At 50.8% G+C, this 16,386-nt stretch overlaps 1 protein-coding gene and 1 long non-coding RNA gene across 2 annotated transcripts in view; one reads left to right on the forward strand and one right to left on the reverse strand.

The window, feature by feature from the left end:
* Positions 1–128: 128 nt before the first annotated feature.
* ADIPOR1 (adiponectin receptor 1) overlaps positions 129–16,386 on the forward strand; it is a 32,893-nt gene continuing 16,635 nt past the window's right edge. The window contains exon 1 of the mRNA XM_084611135.1: positions 129–275. The gene's annotated coding sequence lies outside the window, so the exon portion shown is untranslated. The remainder of the gene's footprint in view (positions 276–16,386) is intronic.
* On the reverse strand, positions 13,387–14,559 carry LOC311510872. The gene is made up of 2 exons (XR_014709157.1): positions 14,438–14,559; positions 13,387–14,014 (listed from the first exon to the last, which is right to left on the reverse strand). It is a non-coding gene; the product is annotated as an uncharacterized lncRNA (long non-coding RNA).

Genomic DNA, 16,386 nt, shown 5'->3' on the forward strand with positions numbered 1-16,386 from the left:
ACGTTCCGGCGGGCAGGCTGCCGAAAGAGCCCACGTGACTCACGCATCCAATCACACTAAGCGAGGGGAGACCTGCGACCAATCAGGAGGAAGCTTCTGCCTTGGCCACTGCAGCCTGACGCCCACTCCCAGCGGAAGTGCGGATGCCCTGAGTCACGTGGCGCGTAGGGTGAGCCGTGCTTCCTGCGGCGGAAGTGGCGTTACGCCGAGGGCTCCTTCCGGTGTTGCCGCCGCCGCCGCCGGACCGGCCGCTGCCGCCCGGGATGTAGGGGCCGGTGAGTGCGGGCGCGGGGGGAGGGGCGCGGACCGGGCCGACGCGTCCCGCCTCTCCGCGGTGCTGCGGTGACCTGCCCGCGCCGGGGTGACCCCTCGCCCCGCTTGCCCGAGCAGGCCCCGCGAGCGGGCGGCTGGGTGCCCGGGGAAGCGGCACCTGGAGCCGGGGCCGCGCTTACCGCGGCGGCCGCGGAAACGGGCCCGAGCGCGGAAGCAGGAGAGTCCAAGGAGGCGCCGGTGGGGGAGACCCGCTTGCGAGCCGCACGGGGCCCCCCGGCCGGGCCCGGCCAGGTCAGCGGTGCTCCGGCTGCGCGGCTTCGGGCCTCGGCCCCCCGCTGCTCCGCCTGCCCTGCCCCGCCCCGCGGGGACCCGCAGGGGCTGCTTCCGGTGGCAGGGATCCGGGCTTGCGAACAGTTCGCCCAAAGGCTGTGGAGCAGCCAGAGGCTCTAAAAGCTTCCTAAATTCGAGCCGCGTTTTTTATTTCACTTAGTGAAAGGCATCCACGGCAGAGACAGGGTGGGGGAAGCCCCATCTTCTACTGGGCCGACTTCTGCTGGTTGAGAGACCGGCTGTCAAGCCACGGAGACCTCTAGAACTTGCCTCGCGCACGAGCAGAAGTTGGCCCAATGGAAGATTTTACCTCAGTCACCTTGTCTCTCCAGTGTCCTGGGACTGACACAGCTACAGTTACGCTGCGTGAAAGGCATCTGTGTCCTGCAATGAAATGACAAAGAGAACACACTGAGAAATGCAAAGCCAGTGCCCCTAAAGATGTGAGGCATCCCTCATCCAAATGGAGCCAATTTCCAGCAACCCAAAGAATGGGGATGGCCCCATGTCAGACACTGAAAATAAAGGGAATGGCTTAAAAAGCATGGGAATGGCCATACTGGGTCAGACCAATGATCCAAACCAGTTACTGATCAATGAAAGGACCTTCCCTCTTATCCCAGGGCAGCTGACTTTGCTTAAGAGCCTGTGGTGAGGAACCTTGTCAAAGGTTTTCTGAAAGCCCAAGTGCACGACGTCCATCTCATATTGGCTGGACACATGTCACCTCAGGTCAGGATGCAGAGGAAGTTTCTTGACACCTTAAATGACTGCTCCTTGGAGCAGCTAGTCCTGGAACCCATAAGAAGAGAAGCAATTCTTGGTTTAGTCCTAACTGGAGGATAGGATCTGGTCCAAGAGATGAATAGAGCTGGACCGCTTTATAACAGTGACCATAATATAATTAAATTCCACATCCCTGTGGTGTGGAAAACACCACAGAAACCCAACACTGTAGCATTTAATTTCAAAAAGGAGGACTACACAAAAATGAGGAAGTTAGTCATAGACTATCAGGCTTGGAAGGGACCTCAGGAGGTCATCTAGTCCAACCCCCTGCTCAAAGCAGGACCAATCCCCAATTTTTGCCCCAGATCCCTAAATAGGATTGAACTCACAACCCTGGTTTTAGCAGGCCAGTGCCCAAACCACTGAGCTATCCCTCTCCCCAACAGTGAAATCCCTGCAAGCTGCGTGGAAGCTTTTTAAAGACACCATAATAGAGGCTCAGCTTAAATGTATATCCCAAATTAAAAAACATAGAGAACCAAAAAAGTGCCACTGTGGCTAAACAACAACAAAAAAGAAGCAGTGAGAGGCAAAAAGGCATCCTTTTAAAAAGTGAAAGTTAAATCCTAGTGAGGAAAATATAAAGGAGCATAAACTCTGGTAAATGAAGTATGAAAATATAATTAGAAAGGCCAAAAAATAATTTGAAGAACAGCTGGCCAAGGACTCAAAAAGTAGTAGCAATTTTTTTTTAAAGTACATCAGAAACAGGAAGCCTGCTAAACAACCAGTGGGGCTACTGGAAGATAAAGGAGCACTCAAGGATAAGAAGGCCATTGCAGAGAAACTACATGAATTCTTTGCAACCTGAGCCATTCTTTTTAGGTGACAGATCTGAGGAACTGTCCCAGATTGAGATGTCATTAGAGAAGGTTTTGGAACCAATTGATAAAACTGAACAGTAATAAGTCACCAGGACCAGATGGGATTCACCCAAGAGTTCTGAAGGAACTCAAATGTGAAATTGCAGAGCTCCTAACTGTAGTTTATAACCTATCATATAAATCAGCTTCTGTATCAAATGACTGGAGGATAGCTAATGTGACCCCAACTTTTATAAAGGGCTCCAGAGGTGATCCCGGCAATTACAGGTCAGTAAGCCTGACTTCAGTACCGGGCAAACTGGCTGAAACTATAGTGAAGAACAGAATTGTCAGACACCTAGATGAACATGATTTGTGGGGGAAGCGTCAACATGTTTTTTTGTAAATGGTGAGGCATGATTTCCCATCTACTAGAATTCTTTGAGGGGGTCAGCAAGTATGTGGACAAGGGGGATCCAGTGGATACAGTGTACTTAGATTTTCAGAAAGCCTTTGACAAGGTCCTTCACCAAAGGCTCTTAAGCAAAATAAGCTGTCATGGGATAAGAGGGAAGGTCCTCTCATGAATGGGTAACTGGTTAAAAGATAGGAAACAAAGGGGAAGAATAAATGGTCAGTTTTCAGAATGGGGAGAGGTAAATAGTAGTGTCCCCCAGGGGTCTGTTCTGGGCCCAGTCCTATTCAACATATTCATAAATGATCTGGAAAAAGGGGTAAACAGGGAGGTGGCAAAATTTGCTGATGATACAAAACTACTCAATCCTGAAGCACTTGCATGAGAGGAAAGTGATCAGGAACAGCCAGCATGGATTCACCAAGGGAAGGTCATGCCTGACTAATCTAATTGCCTTTTATGATGAGATTACTGGTTCTGTGGATGAAGGGAAAGCAGTGGATGTATTGTTTCTTGACTTTAGCAAAGCTTTTGACACGGTCTCCCACAGTATTCTTGTCAGCAAGTTAAGGAAGTATGGGCTGGATGAATGCACTACAAGGTGGGTAGAAAGCTGGCTAGATTGTCGGGCTCAACGGGTAGTGATCAATGGCTCCATATCTAGTTGGCAGCCGGTATCAAGTGGAGTACCCCAAGGGTTGGTCCTGGGGCCGGTTTTGTTCAATATCTTCATAAATGATCTGGAGGATGGTGTGGATTGCACTCTCAGCAAATTTGCGGATGATACTAAACTGGGAGGAGTGGTAGATACGCTGGAGGGGAGGGATAGGATACAGAAAGACCTAGACAAATTGGAGGATTGGGCCAAAAGAAATCTGATGAGGTTCAATAGGGATAAGTGCAGGGTCCTGCACTTAGGACGGAAGAACCCAATGCACAGCTACGGACTAGGGACCGAATGGCTAGGCAGCAGTTCTGCGGAAAAGGACCTAGGGGTGACAGTGGACGAGAAGCTGGATATGAGTCAGCAGTGTGCCCTTGTTGCCAAGAAGGCCAATGGCATTTTGGGATGTATAAGTAGGGGCATAGTGAGCAGATCGAGGGACGTGATCGTTCCCCTCTATTCGACATTGGTGAGGCCTCATCTGGAGTACTGTGTCCAGTTTTGGGCCCCACACTACAAGAAGGATGTGGATAAATTGGAGAGAGTCCAGCGAAGGGCAACAAAAATGATTAGGGGACTGGAACACATGAGTTATGAGGAGAGGCTGAGGGAGCTGGGATTGTTTAGCCTGCAGAAGAGAAGAATGAGGGGGGATTTGATAGCTGCTTTCAAGTACCTGAAAGGGGGTTCCAAAGAGGATGGCTCTAGACTGTTCTCAATGGTAGCAGATGACAGAACGAGGAGTAATGGTCTCAAGTTGCAGTGGGGAAGGTTTAGATTGGATATTAGGAAAAACTTTTTCACTAAGAGGGTGGTGAAACACTGGAATGCGTTACCTAGGGAGGTGGTAGAATCTCCTTCCTTAGAGGTTTTTAAGGTCAGGCTTGACAAAGCCCTGGCTGGGATGATTTAACTGGGAATTGGTCCTGCTTTGAGCAGGGGGTTGGACTAGATGACCTTCTGGGGTCCCTTCCAACCCTGATATTCTATGATTCTATACTCAAGATAGTTAAGTCCCAAGCAGACTGCAAAGCTCTACAAAAGGGTCTCACAAAACTGGGTAACTGGGCAACAAAATGGCAGATGAAATTCAATGCTGATGAATGCAAAGTAATGCACATTGGAAAACATAATCCCAACTATACATATAAAATGATGGGGTCTAAATTAGCTGTTACCACTCAAAAGAAGGAGATCTTGGAGTCATTGTGGATAGTTCTCTGAAAACATCCACTCAATGTGCAGCAACCATCAAAAAAGCAAACAATGTTGGGAATCATTAAGAAAGGGATAGGTAAGATACAAAATATCATATCGCCTCTATATAAATCCATGGTATGCCTACATCTTAAATATTGCGTGCAGATGTGGTTGCCCCATCTCAAAAAAGATCTATTGGAAAAGGTTCAGAAAAGGGCAACAAAAATTATTAGGGATATGGAACAGCTTCCATATGAGAAGAGATTAATAAGACTGTGACTTTTCAGCTTGAAAAAGAAATGACTAGGGGGATATGATAGAGGTATATAAAATCATGACTTGTGTAGAGAATAAATAAGCAAGTGTTATTTACTACTTCTCATAACACAAGAACTAGGGGTCACCCAATGAAATTAATAGGCAGCAGGTTTAAAACACACAGAAGGAACTATTTTTTCACACCACGCACAGTCAACCTGTGTGAACTCCTTGCCAGAAGATGTTGTGAAGGCCAAGACTATAACAGGGTTCAAAAAAGAACTAGATAAATTCATGGAGGATAGGTCCATCAATGGCTATCAGCCAGGATGAGCAGGGATGGTGTCCCTAACTTCTGTTAGCCAGAAGCTGGGAATGCGTGACGGATGGATCGTGTGATGATTACCTGTTCTGTTTGTTCCCTGTGGGGCACCTGGTGTTGGCCACTGTCGGAAGACAGGATACTGGGCTAGATGGACCTTTGGTCTGACCCAGTATGGCCATTCTTATGTTCACTGTCTCACCTTTGTCCATATGATTGTTGAATCCCTCAAAGAATTCTAAGAGACTGGTGAGACATGATTTCCCTTTACAAAAGCCATGTTGATTTTTCCTCAACAAATGGTGTTCCTCTATGTGCCTGGTAAATCTGTTCTTTCCTATAGTTTCAATCAATTTGCCTGATATTGAAATCAGACCTACCAGCCTGTAATTGCCGGGATCGCCTCTGGAGCCTTTTTCAAAAATTGGCGTCATTTTAGCTGTTCTCTAGTCATCTGGTAAAGAAACTGAATTAAGTGATAGGTTACACACCAGTTAGTAGGTCTGAAATTTCCTCTTTGTTTTTCTTTAGAACTCTAGAGTGAATACCATTTGCTCCTGGTGACGTATTACTGTTTAGCATATCTATTTGTTCCCAAACCTCTTCTAATGACACCTCAATCTGGGAAAGCAGTCATGGAAAGGCCAGCTGAAATGCATGGGGATTGCAGCCAGGTGCAAAGGCAGCCAGGGCTGGGCATCTTATTGAACACATGCTGAACAGAGGATTGAACCTACCAGCCAGAGAGTGCTACAAGAAATGGGAGTGTGGGGGGAGGGGTCTTGGGGCTATATCCATGCGAGAATCCTAGCTCCAATGGCATTTCCATATGTCTTATATACTAGCCAGAAGCTGATATGGATCTGATAGGTTTGAAGCTCTGGCCCCTTCAGCTACTGTTTGGGAGTTAGCTTCACTCCTCTATTACCCCGCCCATCACCACCTTTTCTGGGGATCTTTCTCCCTGACTATTAACTCCAGTGCTGCCTCCTGCTGATAACTTTCCTAAGGGTATGTCTACGCTACGAAATTAGGTCGAATTTATAGAAGTCGGTTTTTAGAAATCATTTTTATATAGTCGATTGTGTGTGTCCCCACACAAAATGCTCTAAGTGCATTAACTCGGTGGAGTGCTTCCACAGTACCGAGGCTAGCCTCGGCTTCTGGAGTGTTGCACTGTGGGTAGCTATCCCGCAGTCTCCACCGCCCGTTGGAATTCTGGGTTGAGATCCTAATGCCTGATGGGGCTAAAACATTGTCGCGGGTGGTTCTGGGTACATATCGTCAGGCCCCCCTTCCCTCCCTCCCTCCGTGAAAGCAACGGCAGACAGTCGTTTCGCGCCTTTTTTCCTGAGTTACCTGTGCAGACGCCATTCCATGGCAAGCATGGAGCCTGCTCAGCTCACCGTCACCGTACGTCTCCTGGGTGCTGGCAGATGCGGTACTGCATTGCTACACAGCAGCAGCTCATTGCCTTGTGGTAGCAAACTGTGCAATAGGCCTGATAACCATAGTCGTCATGTCCGAGGTGCTCCTGGCCACCTTGGCAAGGTTGGTCAGGAGTGCCTGGGCAGACGTGGGCTCAGGGACTGAAATAGGAGTGACTCGATCAGGTCGTTCTGTTTGGTCCTGCCAGCAGTCCTATTGTATTGTCTTCTGGCAAGCAGGCAGTAGATGAGGGTGGCTAGCAGTCCTATTGCACCTCTGCTGCCAGCCAAAGATGTAAGAGATAGATGGCGTGGATCAAAACAAGAAATAGACCAGATTTGTTTTGTTTTCATTTGCTCCTCCCTCCCTCCGTGAAATCAACGGCCGACAATCGTTTCGGTGAGGTCTGTCAGGGGCACCTTGAAAAGTTTAATGGAGATTCAGTCCTGCCTGAAATACTGGGGAGGGATAGCTCAGTGGGTTGAGCATTGGCCTGCTAAACCCAGAGTTTTGAGTTCAGTCCTTGAGGGGGCCACTCTGCGTGACAGTTGTTTTTGTTACTCCTTGATGTAAAGCCATCCACTTGGTTAATTTGAATTCCCTGTAAGCCAACCCTGTAAGCCATGTCGTCAGTCACCCCTCCCTCCGTCAGAGCAACGGCAGATAATCATTCCACGCCTTTTTTTCTGTGCAGACGCCATACCATGGCAAGCATGGAGCCCACTCAGATCACATTGGCAATTAGGAGCACATTAAACACCATGCGCATTATCCAGTAGTATATGAAGCACCAGAACCTGGCAAAGCAAAACCGGGCGAGTAGGTGACTTCAGCACGGTGATGAGGACATGGACACAGACTTCTCTCAAAGCACGGGCCCTGGCAGCATGGGCATCATGGAGCTAATGGGGCAGGTTCATGCCGTGGAACGCCGATTCTGTGCCCGGGAAACAAGCACAGACAGGTGGGACCGCATAGTGTTGCAGGTTTGGGACGATTCCCAGTGGCTGCGAAACTTTCACAGGCGTAAGGGCACTTTCATGGAACTTCGTGGCTTGCTTTCCCCTGCCCTTAGGCGCAAAAATACCAAGATGAGATCAGCCGTCACAGTTGAGAAGCGAGTGGCAATAGCCCTGTGGAAGCTTGCAACGCCAGACAGCTACCGGTCAGTCAGGAATCAATTTGGAGTGGGCAAATCTACTCTGGGGGCTACTGTGATGCAAGTAGCCAATGCAATCAAAGATCTGCTGATATCAAGGGTAGTGACCCTGGGAAATGTGGAGGTCAGAGTAGATGGCTTTGCTGCAATGGGATTCCCTAACTGTGGTGGGGCCATAGACAGAACCCATATCCCTATCTTGGCACCAGAGCACCAAGCCGGTGAGTACATAAACGGCAAGGGGTACTTTTCAATGGTGCTGCAAGCACTGGTGGATTACAAGGGACGTTTCACCAACATCAACCTGGGATGGCCAGGAAAGGTACATGACACTCGCATCTTCAGGAACTCTGGTCTGTTTCAAAAGCTGCAGGAAGGGACTTTCTTCCCAGACCAGAAAATAACCATTGGGGATGCTGAAATGCCTATAGTTCCCCTTAGGGACCCAGCCTACCCCTTAATGCCATGGCTCATGAAGCCGTACACAGGCAGCCTGGACAGTAGTCAGGAGCTGTTCAGCTACAGGCTGAGCAAGTGCAGAATGGTGGTAGAATGTGCATTTGGACGTTTAAAAGCGCGCCGGTGCAGTTTCCTGACTCGGTTAGACCTCAGTGAAACCAATATTCCCATTGTTATTACTGCTTGCTGTGCGCTCCACAATATCTGTGAGAGTAAGGGGGTGTCACGGAGTCCCTGGGTGATGCTCTGGAACTTCTCCCCATGAAGCCAGTCAGGACTCTGGGGAAGTCTCCTTTCTGTGAGCAGCCTGTCTTCAGGACACAAAGCTCACACAACTTCCACCTTCCTGGGTCTGACCTCGGAGCATTCAGCATCCTCTGCCCCTCCGTGCGCTTCCCACAGCGAGTCCGCCCAGGCGAGGTCCTGGGGAAGCCAGAGGGTCCTGCACCCCAACTCTGCAGTCAGACGTGACTCTCAGCCAGCCAGTAAAACAGGTTTATTAGACGACAGGAACATGGTCTAAAACAGAGCTTGTAGGTGCAGAGAACCGGACCCCTCAGCTGGGTCCATTTTGGGGGCAGTGAGCCAGACAACCACATCTGCCCTTCACTCCATGTCTCCAGCCAGCCCCAAACTGAAACTCCCTCCAGCCTCTCCTCCTCTGTGCTTTGTCCCTTTCCCGGGCCAGGAGGTCACCTGATTCCTTTGTTCTCCAACCCTTTAGCTCTGACCTTGCAGGGGGGAAGGGCCCAGGCCATCAGTTGCCAGGAAACAGGGTGTTGGCCGTTCTGTGTCCAGACCCCTGCACACACCTGCCCTTTAGGGCTCTGCAGTGGTCATACACTCTTACCCCACCACCTAGATACTTAAGAACTGCCTAGGGGAAACTGAAGCACCCCCACAGTATTCAGAGGAAACATTAAGAACAGTCCCACTTCGTCACATCTCTCCCCCCTTTGAGATCGAACTGAGCAGGGTCACTTTAGCCGGTGACCTGGGGAAGTTCGAAGCCACCAACATTCACATGGATGCCCCAGCATCTCCCCCATTCCTTGGTGGAAGTTACACCAGGCCCTTCCCGTTTCACGCCCTCCCTTAGGTCAGGGGTGGTCGATAGCACTCGCAGGCCGTATGTGGGAAGGTTTATGCGGCCCGTGCCCTTTTGCCACCCTAAAACCCCAGGGGGTCAAACTGGGATTGGGTCTTCTCCCACCGTTCCAGTCTGGAGGGCTGCAATTCGGGCTCTCTTGGTTAAGAGCCCTCATCTTGACCTGGGATACATACTGTTCACTTACAGAACTAGCATGGAGACATTCCTTTCTCAACAACCTTGTCTCCCCAACAAGCTGGCCAAACACAGCCACTTGGTTATAGGACTGTTTAACTTTCTTAACAGTTTCACTTCGTCTGAGACCGTCTCAAAGCTCTCCACACTGGATCCTTAAACAGGAAAATCAGTGGATCCGTTCACAACAGAAAATTTCTGGCTGTTAGGAACTGAAACTTTCTTGATTAAATCACTTTCACACCCTTCATTTGCAGTAAACTGCTTGCAAAGACTCCATGAGGATTCCTTTCCCTAGGGCTTTTCTATGCAACAATTCACCCTTCACAGAAATTCTGCCCTTACCCTCTTCACCTAGAGCTTGCTCTAGAGGAACACTTTCCTGAGCAACAACAGACTCTTTCTGGGTGTCCCTTACATCCAGAATTACCTCTGGCCTATCAGGCGGATTCCTACACAATCCCCTTTCAGGCAAACTGACAGACTCCCTAGATAAAAGGTCAGAAGCATTCTCCTTCCCTTTGACACACACAAGTTCAGGAATCTTTTCCTTCTTGCTACAGGTTTCCACACCCTCAGTAGGCAACACAATCAAATCACCTTTCTGCTCTCCTTGTGCCCTGGCTAGGATCTCACCCTGATTAGACAGAGTTGCTACACCCTTTCCCAACAACACACTAGCAACAGGCAAAATACAAGCACCAGAATTGTCTGGTCTCTGGGATTTTGCATAGACACTAACTGGATGCAACCTAGTTACAGTGCCATTCTCCCAAGCAGACACAAACTTAGGACCCTTCCCTTCCTGGGCTTTCGCTGAATCCAGAACCAACTCTGAGACAACTGCACTATGTCATGGCGTCCCCGCACTACCCTCAACCATCACAGGCTGAAAGGCCCCTTCTTTCTCTTCCACAGACAAAGAAGAGCCGGACACACTTTCTCCTTTCCCAGACACACAGCTTGGGATCTCATTCCCCTTGTCCCAGCACACAAGGCTGGTCACAGACAGCTGCTTGGAGACCAGGGTAGCTCCCTCCACAGGCAAGTCAATACCCCTGACAGACACAGGCACATTTCCTTCACTGTCACAATTCTCCACCCAGGTAACAGGTAAGGTACAGGGACACTCATCTTCCACTCTCCTCGCCTTCCCACCCTGCTGACTAGACAAAGCCATTAGCTCACAAGGCTGCCTAGGCTCATCCCGACTTCCCTTACCAAGCACCTTGCCACTCCCAACAGATACCCTGCCCTGCCTGTGTCTCCCCACACTCAGCTGGGGTCTCAGCTCCCACTGTGCTCAGCACTGCCCTTGCTGTCCTAATGGGGGTAGGCAGTAAGCTCGCTGCTTTCCTCACTGCATCAGAGCCAGCGTGAGCCCCCTCTCCAGTGTGCAAGGGGGGCAGGGAGCCCCAGGGGTCTGGTTACAGGCAGTCAGGTACCCTGAGCCTAGCAGCTCCTCCCCCCTGCCAGCCAGGTCATCTGCATTTTCACTGACCATTTTCCTCTCCACTGACTGGTTCCCTGGATTCAAATTGAAACCCTTGGCAGTTACCGGAGCAAGGCCTGGATCCTGTCCCAAAGAGACACAGTCACCCCACAACAGGGTCTCGCAGCTGGTGTCCTGGAGAACCCCAACAGCCAGCCAGCCCCACCCCTCCTGTGTCTGCACAGGGATCTGGGCCATAGGCAGGGCGAGCGGCTTCGTCCCTGGGACCCTTACCCAGTTCACACAGATCCTCAGCATCTGAGGCTGCACCACCCAGGGCCTGACAACCGTTCTCTCTGTCCCAGGATCTCGCCACCCCAGGAATCTCTCCCCATTGACCATCACCTTCCGCTCCCACTGCAGGTCCGAGGGGCCTGGCCCCAGGAAACTCCACACAGACATATCGGTTGGGGTCAGGAGTGGGAGCCTGTCCACATCCCCAACCATCTGGCTGACGGAGTCTATGGCCTTGGGACCCAGCAAGGGAGCTAGACACCAGGGCTTTTCCGCAGGGTCCCCCTGGTTCAAATTACCAACCTGTTCAAAGGCAGTGAGGTGGGCATCCACATCCCCCCTCCCTTCTTAACCAGGGGCAACAATTTAGTCTCGAGGTTCCCTGCGGAACTGGCCCCCCGGGGTCTATCCGCACTCACCCCGGGGAGGTCCCCTAGGCCTCTCCGCTCCCCCACCGCCAGTTCATGCTGCTGCTGCTTCTGCAGCTCTTTCTCGGGCTCTCGCTGTCTCCCACAGTCCTCTCGCTCTCTCGGACTCAGCTCCAATCCCGTCCGTCTCCGATCCCCCGATGGGGAACCCGATCGTGAAGACCCTCGTCTGGTCGGGGACAGGAGTCTTGGCGATGCCTGGCTCCCACTCCAGCTGCTCCCAGATCCTGCTATAGCCCCATTTGGGGTCAGGAATCTGTTCCTTAGAGCCGTCATCCTCCTCCAGCTGCACGATTAACTGTGCCTTCGTGAACTTTCCAATGCTCAACCCTTTCTTTCTGCACCGGGTTACAATGTCCTTCTTAAGGAGACGGTGACAGGCCATCACTCCGCTCCTCCCCAGTTGTTGTGAACTCACAGGCCTGTGTGCTCTCAGCTCCCCACGGTTTCCAGGGAGAACCCCTAGTGTGCCAGCCCTTCTCGAGGTCACCACCTCTTTGCCAGGGTCGAGCTGCAGACTCCTCCGGTCCCAGCACTCACTGCAATCCCCAGGGGAATTCTGTTACTGCAAAAGTCCTTCTCTCTCCCAGGGCCAAGCCGCAGGCTCCTCTGCCCCTGAGACTGCTCACCACAGTCCCCAGGTGGACCCCATTATTGCACAGTCCTTCTCGCTGGTCACACACTCCCAGGGGTTAACCACCCCCCGTAACCGCTCCTCTCTGAGTCTTCAGCACGCCTGGTCCCCGTCAATCCCCCTTCATTTTACTGCTCCCCCGTCACTTACTGCAGGAAGTGCCATCCATGGGGTGCAATACATCCCACCACTGCCAGCAGTTGTCAAGGAGTCCCTGGGCAATGCTCTGGAACTGCTCCCCATGAAGCCAGTCAGGACTCTGGAGAAGTCTCCTTTCTGTGAGCAGCCTGTCTTCAGGACACAAAGCTCAGACAGCTTCCACTTTCCTGGGTCTGACCTCAGAGCATTCAGCCTCCTCTGTCCCTCCGTGCGCTTCCCACAGCGAGTCCGCTCAGGGGGGGCTCCTAGGGAAGCCAGAGGGTCCTGCACCCCAACTCCGCAGTCAGACGTGACTCTCAGCCAGCCAGTAAAACAGAGGTTTATTAGACGACAGGAACATGGTCTAAAACAGAGCTTGCAGGTGCAGAGAACAGGACCCCTCAGCTGGGTCCATTTTGCGGGGCAGTGAGCCAGACAACCACGTCTGCCCTTTACTCCATGTCTCCAGCCAGCCCCAAACTAAAACTCCCTCCAGCCCCTCCTCCTCTGGGCTTTGTCCCTTTCCGGGCCAGGAGGTCACCTGATTCCTTTGTTCTCCAACCCTTTAGCTCTGACTTGGCCTGGGCCCTTCCCCCCTGCAATCAGTTGCCAGGAAACAGGGTGTTGGCCGTTCTCTGTGTCCAGACCCCTGCACACACCTGCCCTCTAGGGCTCTGCAGTGATCATATACCCTTACCCCACTACCTAGATACTTAAGAACTGCCTAGGGGAAACTGAGGCACCCCCACACTATCCAGAGGAAACATTAAGAACAGTCCCACTTCGTCACAGGGGGAGACGTTTATGGCGGGTTGGAAGGTTGAGGCAAATCGCCTGGCCACTGGTTACGCGCAGCCAGACACTAGGGCAGTTAGAAAAGCACAGGAGGGTGCGATGTGCATCAGAGAAGCTTTGAAAACCAGTTTCATGACTGGCCAGGCTACAGTGTGAAAGTTCTGTTTGTTTCTCCTTGATGGAAACACACCCCCCGCCACCCACTCTACTTCCCTGTAAGCCAACCACCCTCCCCACTCCCTTTGATCACCGCTTGCAGAGGCAATAAAGTCATTGTTGCTTTACATTCATGCTTTCTTTATTAATTCATCACACAAATAGGGGGATAACTGCCAAGGTAGCCCAGGAGGAGGGAAGCACCAGATGGGGTGGTGGAGGAGGGAAGGACAAGGCCACACAGCACTTTAAAAGTTTAAAGCTTATTGAATGCCAGCCTTCTGTTGCTTGAGGAATCCTCTGGGGTGGCGTGGCTGGGTGGCCGGAGGCCCCCCCACTGCATTCTTGGGCGTCTGGTTGAGGAGGCTATGGAACTTGGGGAGGAGGGCGGTTGGTTACACGGGCTGTAGTGGGGGTCTGTGCTCCAGTTGCCATTCCCGCAGCTCAACCATACACTGGAGCATATTAGTTTGATCCTCCAGTAGCCTCAGCATTGAATCCTGCCTCCTCTCATCACGCTGCCACCACCTTTCAGCTTCAGCCCTCTCTTCAGCCTGCCATTTACTCTCCTCCCAGTCATCTTGTGTTTTCCTGCACTCTGACATTGTCTGCCTCCACACATTCGTCTGCGCTCTGTCTGTGTGGGAGCATGAGGTCAGAGAACATTTCATTGTGAGTGCATTTTTTTCGCCTTCTAATATTCGCTAGCCTCTGGGAAGGAGAAGATCCTGTGATCCTTGAAACACATGCAACTGTTGGTAGGGAAAAAAAAGGGACAGTGGTATTTAAAAAGACACATTTTATAGAGCAATGGGTGCACTCTTTCACGGTAAACCTTGCAGTTAACACTACATACATAGCACATGTGCTTTCTTTACAAGGTCACATTTTGCCTCCCCCCACCACGTGACTAACCTATCCCCGTGACTAACAGCGGGGAACATTTCTGTTCAGCCACAGGCAAACAGCCCAGCAGGAACGGGCACCTCTGAATGTCCCCTTAAGAGAAGCACCCTATTTCAACCAGGTGAGCATGAATGATATCACTCTCCTGAGGATAACACAGAGATGAAGAATGGATGTTTTTTGAACGCCAGCAAACATATACTGCAATGCTTTGTTCTGCAGTGATTCCCGAGTACGTGCTACTGGCCTGGCATGGTAAAGCGTCCTACCATGGTGGACGGAATAAGGCTGCCCTCCCCAGAAATCTTTTGCAAAGGCTTTGGGGGTACATCCAGGAGAGCTTCATGGAGATGTCCCTGGAGGATTTCTGCTCCATCCCCGGACTTTTAACAGACTTTTCCAGTAGCTATACTGGCCGCGAATGCCAGGGCAAATTAATCATTAAACATGCTTGCTTTTAAACCATGTATACTATTTTAAAAGGTACACTGACCAGAGGTCCCTTCTCCTCCTGGCAGGTCTGGGAGGCAGCCTTCGGTGGGTTCGGGGGTACTTGTTCCAGGTCCAGGGTGAGAAACAGTTCCTGGCTGTTGGGAAAACCGGTTTCTCTGCTTGCTTGCTTGCTGTGAGCTATCTACAACCTCATCATCATCATCTTCCTTGTTCCCCAAACCTGCTTCCGTGTTGCCTCCATCTCCATTGAAAGAGTCAAAGCACAGGGTTGTGGTAGTGGTGGCTGAAGCCCCTAGAATGGCATGCAGCTCATCATAGAAGCGGCATGTTTGGGGCTCTGACTCGGAGCAGCCGTTTGCCTCTCTGGTTTTCTGGTAGGCTTGCCTCCACTCCTTAAGTTTCACATGGCACTGCTTCGGGTCCCTGTTATAGGCCTCTGTACTTCATGCCGTGGGAGATTTTGACAAATGTTTTGGCATTTCGAAAACTGGAACGGAGTTCTGATAGCACGGATTCCTCTCCCCATACAGCAGTCAGATCCCGTACCTCCCGTTAGGTCCATGCTGGAGCTCTTTTGCAATTCTGGGACTCCATCGTGGTCACCTCTGCTGATGAGCTCTGCATTCACCTGCAGCTTGCCACGCTAGCCAAACAGGAAATGAAATTCAAATGTTCGTGGGCCTTTTCCTGTCTACCTGGCCAGTGCATCTGAGTTGAGAGTGCTGTCCAGAGCAGTCACAATGGAGCGCTCTGGGATAGCTCCTGGAGGCCAATACTGTCTAATTGCATCCACACTACCCCAAATTCGACCTGGCAAGGCCGATTTCAGCGCTAATCCCCTTGTTGGGGGTGGAGTAAAGAATTCGGTTTTAAGAGCCCTTTAAATTGAAAAAAAAGGGCTTCGTCGTGTGGACGGATGCAGGGTTAAATCGATTTAACGCTGCTAAATTCGATCTCAACTCTTAGTGTAGACCAGGGCTTAGTGGCAGCAGTATACTGAAATTCACCCAACTCTTGACATTTCATTGCTGTGGGCAGAGCTCTGACTAGTAGCATTGATTAGTCTTGTCACTTTCACTCTGCCGCTGCTTGTCAAGTGAAGCATACCAGAGAGGTGCTGGAGCTGTCTTTGTGCAGGCTCAGGAGTGCAATGCCACATCCTTACATTCTTTGTATTTAGAAAGATTTCCCCCCCCCCCCCCACAACCATAAAGACTAAAAACTTATTTTGCAAATTCTGTAGGATTGACAGGTTAAGCCCTTACACTCACACGGAAAAAGAAAAGGAGTACTTGTGGCACCTTAGAGACTAACCAATTTATTAGAGCATGAGCTTTCGTGAGCTACAGCTCACTTCCTCAGATGCATATCGTGGAAACTGCAGCAGGCTTTATATATACACAGAGAATATGAAACAATACCCCCTCCCACCCCACTGTCCTGTTGGTAATAGCTTATCTAAAGTGATCATCAGGTGGGCCATTTCCAGCACAAATCCAGGTTTTCTCACCCTCCACCCCCCCACACAAATTCACTCTCCTGCTGGTGATAGCCCATCCAAAGTGACAACTCTTTACACAATGTGCATGACAATCAAGTTGGGCTATTTCCTGCACAAATCCAGGTTTTCTCACGTTCCCCCCACCCCCATACACACACAAACTCACTCTCCTGCTGGTAATAGCTCATCCAAACTGACCACTCTTCAAGTTTAAATCCAAGTTAAACCAGAACATCTGGGGGGGGGGGGTAGGAAAAAACAAGA

The sequence above is a fragment of the Lepidochelys olivacea genome (assembly GCF_965140295.1).
Source record: "Lepidochelys olivacea isolate rLepOli2 genome assembly, chromosome: 21".
Lineage (NCBI taxonomy): Eukaryota > Metazoa > Chordata > Testudines > Cheloniidae > Lepidochelys > Lepidochelys olivacea.